This window comes from Zosterops lateralis (assembly GCF_965231275.1).
Source record: "Zosterops lateralis genome assembly, contig: HAP1_HAP1_SCAFFOLD_434, whole genome shotgun sequence".
NCBI lineage: Eukaryota > Metazoa > Chordata > Aves > Passeriformes > Zosteropidae > Zosterops > Zosterops lateralis.
In genome coordinates, this window is record NW_028154267.1 from 566 (window position 1) to 10,231 (window position 9,666).

At 49.3% G+C, this 9,666-nt stretch overlaps 1 long non-coding RNA gene across 1 annotated transcript; it reads left to right on the forward strand.

Moving 5' to 3' along the window:
- Positions 1–7,634: 7,634 nt before the first annotated feature.
- LOC310923841 lies at positions 7,635–8,288 on the forward strand. Its single transcript, XR_014592702.1, has 3 exons — positions 7,635–7,894; positions 7,992–8,092; positions 8,203–8,288. It is a non-coding gene; the product is annotated as an uncharacterized lncRNA (long non-coding RNA).
- The last annotated feature ends 1,378 nt before the right edge of the window (positions 8,289–9,666 follow it).

The window sequence follows — 9,666 nt, forward strand, 5'->3', positions numbered from 1 at the left end:
CCAGTGACCCCGTTGGGCAGAGCCCTGGTGATCCGTGGTCCTGGTGATCCGTGTTGGGAAGACACCTGGCTGGGGGGGCTGCACTGGTTCCTGTCTCCCTGTGGGCACCTGGATGAACACGGGGGCAGGAACATCCATTGGGACACAGACGGACATTGGGAATTCCTTGGGGGGAGCAGACTTGTTGTCTTTCAACCCCAGAAAATCTTTTGTGTTCAATTCTGTCTTCTGTGGGTATGGGGAGACAGATGTAGTGCTAAGGGCAATCCTGCCCCTATATATTGCAGCTGTGTTAATTACTGAAGAGTGAGAACAGCCTTGCCCTCACAGCTATGGGTGTGATACAAAAGTGAGTTAGTTGGTAGAGAGTCAGTTGGCATCTGCTGGCCGTGCTGTGAGGAGGAAGGGACAGGAGGCTGGGCAAGGGACAGATAAAGTGAGCCACTGCATGAGGGACAGACAGGGTTCAGTGGCTTTTCTAGGGACAGGAAGCAGTGAGCTGGAACTGCCGAAGAAAGAGAGAAGAAGGAGAAAAAGAGCCTGAGCTGTGTGGAGCTGCCTGGAGGATTGCTACATAGAAAAGGTATGAAGAACTTCTAGATAACAAGGTGCTGATACTTGAAGGCCTCTGAAGTTTTTTGAAGCACTCTGAGTTCATGGCCGTCTCAACTCCAACATGGGGGCATCAATAAATACTGGATAGTCTTGGAGGTGTTTTCCAACCTCAGGGATTCCATGATTTTGATTTCCTATTGCCCAAGAGTGTCTTCCACAGCCAAATGGTGATGATCTGGGGCAAAGACCAAGATTTTGGAGATTGTGGTGGAAACCCCTCCAAAAATGGTACTTCACTCCCACCCAAGCATGTGGATCCTCAGCTGGCCCAGACAGGGAAATCCTTTTCTTTTGGCCTTCATTTGCTTTTCCTTTATCTTCATTTGAAATATCCAACACTGTGGTAAAAATAAAGACGTCAAACTAAGACATGGTTGGGATGACAGGGGACATAGACATGGAGAGTGACATGGGGACACATGGATATTTGGGGGGTACATGGTCATTCATGGGGACACAGGGGGAACACGGGTACAGATAAGGACGTGGGGGACAATGACAGGGATGGAAACATTGTGGGGAGACAGCCATGGGTGAGGACAGGGTGGGACATGGCCAGTGACATGTGGGGCCATGGCCATGGCCGGTGCCATGGGGGGAACTTTTAGGGGCTGTGGGGATGCTGGGTTTGAGGGAGTTGAGGGTTCCTGGGAAGGACATGGGGCTTGCTGAGGGCTTTGGGGACCCCAGGCCCAGCGGCTCTGGCTGTGCTGGGAGACCCTGGTGTGACTCGAGGCCGGAGTTCTTCTGCCCAGCTGCTCCGGCACTGTCCCCAAGAGTGGCCGCCCCCGCAAGGCTGACGCCATCCGGGGTGTGGCTGTGGCTGTAGCACGAAGCAGCTGCGGGGCACAGATGGAAGTTGTGTCCATGGGCAGGGACAAGGAACAGGGAGAGGCCTGCTGTGTGATTTCCAAAGGTGTTTATTCCCCGGAGGGTCGGGGACAGAAAAAGGGGGCAGAACCTGGGCTGGCAGAGGCTTATAAGCGGGGGAGGTCTTGGGAGAGGACACAGTTTCCAAGCAATAAGGGTCACATGGGGGAGGAACACAAGGCAGGAGTACAATACATAGACCAGTGAAAGAACACAAGGGGAGGGTGTCAGAGTCTGTCCAAGGATGTGTTATGCCTCACAACTGTCTCCGATGGTTGAAGACCAAGACCCCCGAAGAGACTGGGGAGAGCCCCTGGCCTGGCTGAGGTGGGGCGCCTGCCGAGGACTGATACGCGTCTCCACGAGAACGGAATGCAAGAACAATAGTAACTCGTTACAGTGGACTGAGCTGACTATACTGACCGTGCTAGAAGGGCACAGCTTGCCGCTTGTTCCTGAGCACCCAACTTTGACGCAGGTGCCTGCCTTGGCCCTGTGCCCTCTTTGGCTCCGTTCCACTCGCCTTGGTCCTCTTCCTGACCAGCCTATAAAGACTCTGCGGATCCCGTGCATCCTTTGTGATCACCCCACTGGAGAAGATCGCGTCTATGGGCATCTCTACGTCTTGAGGACCTCCGACTCTCCACGTGGTAGCTATAATCCCCCTTCCCCTCTTTCTCTATCTTTCTCACTATTCTCTATTTTCTTTCCCTACTATCGCATTGTGGGCACTAAATAAAAGTGCATTTTTTGTTTAAGCAAACTGGTTTGTCCCCTGTTGTGTCTTTTGCGCTTTGAGATCTCCAAAACGAACCATCAGGTTCCCCGCATATGTTTGCGGACCCTGACATTTAAATTGGTGTCACGGACAGGATCTTGATAGACTGTGGAGTTGCGGGTTTTATATAGTTTGTAGAAGGGGAAGGACCCTCGTCTCAGCCGCACCCAGCACACCACTTCGGTGAGCGCTGTTAGAAAGCAAGGGGGGCGAGGGAAAATTCCCGCAAACTGTACACACCCAGGCGAATAAGCACTCCCTGTCATCAGGATATTTCAGAAACGATCTCACTGTGCAAAAGATGGGACTCTGTGTTTTAAGCTGCTTGGTGTAGTTGAGGAGACAACAGGCGTTTTTTGTGAAGAAGTGCCTCCCAAGCAGCTGGGTCTCCTCTCCCATTCCAGGGAAGCGAAGGGAAACACAGTATTAGCTGTGCCATTGTTTGTAACTTTAAGAATACCTCCCTGAGAGTGGTTTTTGTCCCTTCACAAAAAAATGAGTGAAAATTCTAGTACAAAAGATAAAGATATTCTTTTTGCTTTGTTAACAAAGCATGGTGCTAGACCTTCTCCAGCCGGAGAAGAGTGGGCACAAGATAATTGGTTTAAGTATGAAAACCTTGTAGATAGAATATATACTTTGCAATATGATGCTAGGTATAAACTGGGCAGAAATAAAACCATTCTTTGCTCAGTTTTGGGGGCCTGCCTTTCGGCAGCCATAGAAACCCATTTTAAACGGGTAAGTGAAGAGAGAGCAGAAATAGAATCCTTGCAAAAACAATTGGAACATGAAAGAAATCGAGAAGGAGAAGTAATAGAATCCCTGCAAGATTTGGTAGAAGCTTTGCAAAAACAATTAGAACAGGAAAGAAATCAGAAATATTTGCTGGAGATTTCCCTTGCAGAAGAGCAGAGCAAAAATTCAAAACTTGTAGATTCACCAAAGGAAACAGGAGGAAAGGAGACATACAGCATTAAACAGATATACCCTCAGAAAGAATTAGCACACATGCAAAATTGTGGGGAACTCTGTTGCTCCAACTTGAGACCTCTTGTCAAAACAGAATTTAATTATATAAATGAAGAGGTTCATGACCCCCACATAACCACCAGAGAAATACCATACACAGCCACTGAATTAGCTAAATTAAAGAAAGAATACTCCCGACTTCCTAGTGAATCTGAGACGGAGTATGTCTTTAGAGTTTCACTTACTGGGGGTGACCAAATTAAATTAAGTGAACAAGAAGCAAGTGGCTACTGGGGACATGGAGTTTTCTTAACAACAGGGAATACATGTGCTCCATGGTCCCTGACACAGCGTGCAGCTCACTGGGCAGGGGGACAAAGCCCCCTTGAAAGGGGCGACCCTCTGGCAATAGTCGGCACCCTGGACCAACTCCTAGAAAACATTCACAAAACTGCATGCTTGCAAATGATACATGAAAGAAAATTGATTTCTGACTATGAGTCACCCATGCAACAGCCTGTCAGACCCGAGATTATGACCCCCCTAATTCGAGGTTTGCCAGAGTCTCTTAAACCAACAGCAATTCTTTTCCAAAAAACAATAGCATCTATCACTCCGGTAGACAGGCTTGAAAGATTTCTTGGACACACAAGTGGTCAAACCGGTTCCACTGACTCCACTGACTTCTCGCCTTTTGCTACTCCTGGCACACAATCTAACAGCAGTCATAACAGTGGAAAATATGGACCAGTGAAGCACTCAGAGGACAAACCCGAAAAACCCAGAGAAGTCAGGCACATTGCTTCTCCTAATGAAAAACCAGAAAAGGAAAAACAAATCTCTAACCGGCAGCAGTTGTGGTTGCTAGGGCTGAAAAGGGGACTACCTCAAGAAGTAATGGACAAATTGCCTTATGATAAATTGGTTAAAATAAAATTGTTGCTTTTTGAAGCAACTGCTCACCAAGCCCTTGGCCCTATTCATCCTACAGATCCTTTTCAGGTAGAATGGAGATTTGCCACCTCAGGATTGTCAGTACATATATGGCAAAGGGGTCCTGAAGGCCCGATCAGATATGTCAGCTGTTACTCCTGTGGCTTTAAAGATGCTGAAAAGAGGTACACTACCTGGGAAAAAGGCTTGTTTGTGGTTAGCTTAGCTCTCATAGAAGTGGAGAAAATTGCACAACAACAACCAATTGTTTTGAGAGGCCCCTTCAAGGTTAAGTCAGTCACTACTGGGACCCCCCCACCTGCCGGGGTGGCCCAGAGGGCCTCAGTAACACAGTGGTCTGCTCAGATTGAACATTATTGTAACATCTTCTCAATGACTGAAGGAGCTGTGAAAAATCTAGCACTACAAGAAGCAGAAAACTTGGATAGCATCCAAGACAAACCTGCCTCAGTCATTACCCCTCCCTTTTCCCCCGAACAGCCAGCAAATCCTTGGTTTACTGATCCTTCTGCCTTTTGCCTGACAGCTTCAAGCATAATTCCCTCACTATGGGGACCAAGTGATTCCAGCAATCCAGCACATTGCCCTGGACAGTCTGTTTTGGTGGACCTCCCTACTGTAGGGGAAGTACCACTAGTGCAGAAAACCCCTCTGAATAAATATACATGGGCAGCCTTTGATGCTCTAGGGAAGGAGCATCGAATAAATACAGGATGGGCAATTTTCATCATTTCAACCTCGTGCCTCCTCGTGGCAGATTCTGTTGTGCTTACTTTCCACAGGAGAACTCCGAGGGACATGAAGGCCGTATAAACCATGATAAATATTTTAAACAGAAATTTTAAATAGCATTGATTCAGAAATATTAATGAACAAATTGGTTGCCACAATTAAAGATTTGACCAAATTACAACAATCATTATAATTGTCCTTATTGGTTTTGGGGACACAAGAGTGGTTGTTATCCAACATATTACAAATTGGGAGAAGGTAAATGTGAAAGATCACAAAATGATAATTGATGCACTGGATGTTGCTCAAAACAACATCTCTTTGGCCCTTAGTTGCATCCAGACACAGCTTTGGATGCAGATGGTTGTTGCCTTAATTATAAGGCAAGAAGAAGAAGGAATTCTTCCTACTGAAATTTGGAAAATAATTTGGAACAATTCAAATTATTTTCAAAGAGAATTCCAATCCTGGTGGAAATTAGTGAACTTTACCTATAACCCCAATACTAACACAGTTACAGCTTTTGTGTTAACAATAGGGAATGCTTCAGTGCATTTGATATTCCCTATCATTGCATTAGGTATAAATCATGATGGAGCTATTCTCTATCCTTCCGAGCACAGAGAATGGGCCCGTCAAACTGGTGAGAAATGGCAAACTGTCAATTTAGAATCTTGTGTTGTTAGGGAGCAGCAAGGTTTCATTTGTGAAAGTAATGCAATCATAGCTCAGGACATTTGTTTGGACACCAAGCAAAATATTTGTCATTTTGAAGTACATCCTAACGAAGCTCCTGGAACAGTGCTCGTGTATATAGGCAATGGGTGTGCATGCTTTAGGACTGTCTGTGATGTTGTAACTGTAGAAAATGTAATGGTAGATACTAAAAATCACTCAAATTTTTGTGTTTGTGATTTTACCACAATTACAGGATGTGACTTTTCTTATAAAGTCCCAGCTATGTCCTCCTTTTGATTTTGGTTTTGATTGGCCTTGTTTTAGTTAACATCCCTTTTGCAAAGGACACTCCTAAAGTTATTGACGTAAAATGCACTACCCAGACAGCGAAAGTTAAGCCTGTAACAGCAGTTTGATTTGAAATGGTTTGTTGTTTTGATTAATGTTGCTTTGTCTTAGTCATGGTAATTAAAAATTAAGGGGCTTTGTTTTGTTTTGTTTTTTGTTTGTTTAGAAATTATTATCATTTTAAAAATTTAAAGAATTTTGTGAAAGAAATTGTTTTCAATTAAGTATTTGATTGAAAATTGTAATTGTTGATTTTAATTGACGGTATTATATTAATTATTTTTTAATTTGAGTTAATATTTTGAAAAATTGTTATATTAATTATTTGGTGATTTATGCTGATTATTTTTGAAAAAATGTTTAAAATTGTTAAATCAATTTCTTTAATTTTTGTTTCATTTTTTGCTCCTATTCCCTTTCCGTATTTTTCCCTTCTTACTCTCTCTCTCTCTCTCTCTCTCTCTCTCTCTTTTCTACAGCCTTTCTATTGTCTCTGTTTTTCTGGGATATGCTGCCAATGTGGATGAGACCTGAAGACTTCAGGAGACTACGGAACCTGCTGATGGAAGAACACCTTTGTCGTCAGTCGTGAGTCACGGGGTGGTGTCAGAGTCTGTCCAAGGATGTGTTATGCCTCACAACTGTCTCCGATGGTTGAAGACCAAGACCCCCGAAGAGACTGGGGAGAGCCCCTGGCCTGGCTGAGGTGGGGCGCCTGCCGAGGACTGATACGCGTCTCCACGAGAACGGAATGCAAGAACAATAGTAGCTCGTTACACTGGACTGAGCTGACTATACTGACCGTGCTAGAAGGGCACAGCTTGCCGCTTGTTCCTGAGCACCCAACTTTGACGCAGGTGCCTGCACTGGCCCTGTGCCCTCTTTGGCTCCGTTCCACTCGCCTTGGTCCTCTTCCTGACCACCCTATAAAGACTCTGCAGATCCCGTGCACCCTTTGTGATCACCCCACTGGAGAAGATCGCGTCTATGGGCATCTCTACGTCTTGAGGAACTCCGACTCTCCACGTGGTAGCTATAATCCCCCTTCCCCTCTTTCTCTATCTTTCTCACTATTCTCTATTTTCTTTCCCTACTATCGCATTGTGGGCACTAAATAAAAGTGCATTTTTTGTTTAAGTAAACTGGTTTGTCCCCCGTTGTGTCTTTTGCGCTTTGAGATCTCCAAAACGAACCATCAGGTTCCCCGCATATGTTTGCGGACCCTGACAGCCTGTAGGGAGGGGACAGTGTCACCCCACAGGTGCACAGGGCTGGCAGGGCTGTGGCTGTTTCCAGGGCTCTGGAAGAGCCCTCCTGCTCTGCTGGGCCCCCGCAGGGGCCGGGACCGACACCCCCGGCTGCCCCCGGCGCTGGGCAGTTCTTCTGGCCCCGGCTGTGCCCTGGCCCTGGCTGTGCCCCTGTCCCTTGTTTCTCTTGCTGCCAGCTGAGTGAGGGGCACACAGAATGGGGGATCCCTCCTGTGTCCCCCGGGTGTTGGGTGGGGAGATGTGAGGGCTGGGCGTGCTCAGGACAGCCCCGTCCTCACAGCCATGGACTCTTTACTGCTGCAGGTGAGAGGTTCAGATCCCATCCCAAGGTCACCCTGGTCCCGACTCTGCTCGTGATGCTGGTCCTGGCTTTGGTGCCGGCCTTGGCTGTGCTGTCAGGTAAGGGAGGAGCAGCTGCCTCAGCCCAGCCCCTCGGGGCACAGCAGGGTCCCTATTGCCTGTGGAGGGGAATCCTGGACCTTCTCCTCTTCCCTCTGCAGGGGGAAGACAAACAAACATTGCAGCTTTTCCTGGCACTCCGCTGGCCTGTCCTGATGACTGGGTCGGGTACCGCAGGATCTGCTACTTCCTCTCGAAGGATCAGCACACCTGGGATCAGGGTCAGGCTCGGTGCTCTGAGCTCGGGGCCTCCCTGGCCGTGCTCAGGGATGAGGAAATGGTGAGTGAGGGGCTGGGGGTGTGGGGTGTCCGAGGGGGGCCTGGGGGGCTCCTGGGCTGGGGGTGCAGATCTGACTGCTGGTCTCTTCACTTCCCAGGAGTTCCTGTCCCGCCCCAGCCGGAAGGTCAATCTCTGGCTGGGGCTGCGCAGACGGGGGCAGCAGCTTCAGTGGGAGGACGGCAGCAGCTTCAACTCCTCGTGAGTCCCAGGGAGCCGAGCAGGGCCTGGGGGATGTGGGCAGGGAATGGGGGCATGGGAGCACAATGTGTCCCCTGTGTTGCCAGCATTGTCTCTGCTCCTCCTTGCAGGGTTCCTGTCCTGGGCGATGCAGAGTGTGTTTTCCTGGCTGAGAATAAACTCAGGAGTGTGCCCTGCTCATACCTGATGCCCTATCTGTGCAGCAGAGCCCAAACTCGGCTGTAACAGGGGATGGACAAAGCACCTTCTCTGTGCTGGGCAGTCACAGCTTTGCCCTTTCCCAGACCCTGGGATGTCCTTCCTCAGGCACAGTGTCTGCCTTGCACTGACCCTCGGGGTCACCTCAGTGCCTGATCTCATGAACATCTCAGTATTTTGTCTCAGGGTCACCTCAGTGCCTGGTCTCCAGGAGATGAACGTGCAGGAAGAGGAGGTGATGTGGAAGCTGAGGTGTGGCTGCCTGGGCTGGGGCTGGGGGTTTCTTTCTCCTGGAGCCACTCCAGGACTCATCCTGTTTCTCTTGCACTACACATTTATACACTAAGCCTGTATATATATGTAGATATAACACTGTGGAAACAGGTTTCATATACCTTCTTCTAACACTATTTATACACAGATATTTCATATCTATACTGGTATAACACTGTGAATACAGGCAACAAACAAGTGCAATGCACAAACAGGTACAAACATGTGAATGTGACTGTGGCTGGGGCAAGGTGCCAATTATGCCAATGTGTGATTTGACCCCACAGGCACCAATACCTTAAGGGTGTGACTCAATCCTTGTGGGTCCATTCCAATTCAGTGGAATTCCATTCCATCCCTTCTGTGGGATGGCTCTGCATGACCCCCATCTGTTTTTAAGGTGCCACTGTTGCTGTTTTTGTATTGTTTATAATTTTGGGGTTTCTCATTAAATGCTCGTGAAGCGCCCCCGGTGTCCCTGGTGTTCCCTCGGCGCCGGCAGCCCCGTCCCTTCCCCGCTCCCCCTGCCACGTTCCATCCCGGCTGGCGGAGCCTTGGAGCTGCCGCGGGGCTGCCCCGGGGGCCGCGCCCCGAGCCGGGGCCCCTTCCCAGCGCTCCCGGTGCGCCCGTCCAGCCCGGAGCAGCCAGCGAGGGCTTCAGCTGGGACGGCAGAGAGGCGCTGCTGGGAGCGACCCGCCTCACTGGGCTGGGCTTTGTTCTTCCCCGGCTCGGGAAAAAAGATTTCTGGAGTTTTCTGCCAGAAATCTCCCCCCTCCTCCACTCAGCCCAAGGGCCTTGGGGCTTTTCCCTTTTTTTTTTTTGGCGAAATCAAAGCCATGCGCTGATGCTCCTCATTAGGGCCGGGAGAACTGAGGGCTTTCCTCGGAGGCGGTGGCAGCGAACACGCAGGGCTGGGAAAGGCGGGCCGGGAGGTGCGGAGAACTTTGTTTGTGTTTCCAGCTCAATCCCGACTCGGGCCCGGGCCCGTCCCAGGGCGGTTCCTCATCTGCGGCTTTCCCCTCCCACAGCCCGGGGGCGGGGCCTGAGAGCGCGGGGCGGGTGTGGGCCGTGTGCACAGCCCGGGCCTCGCTCGCCGCCATTGG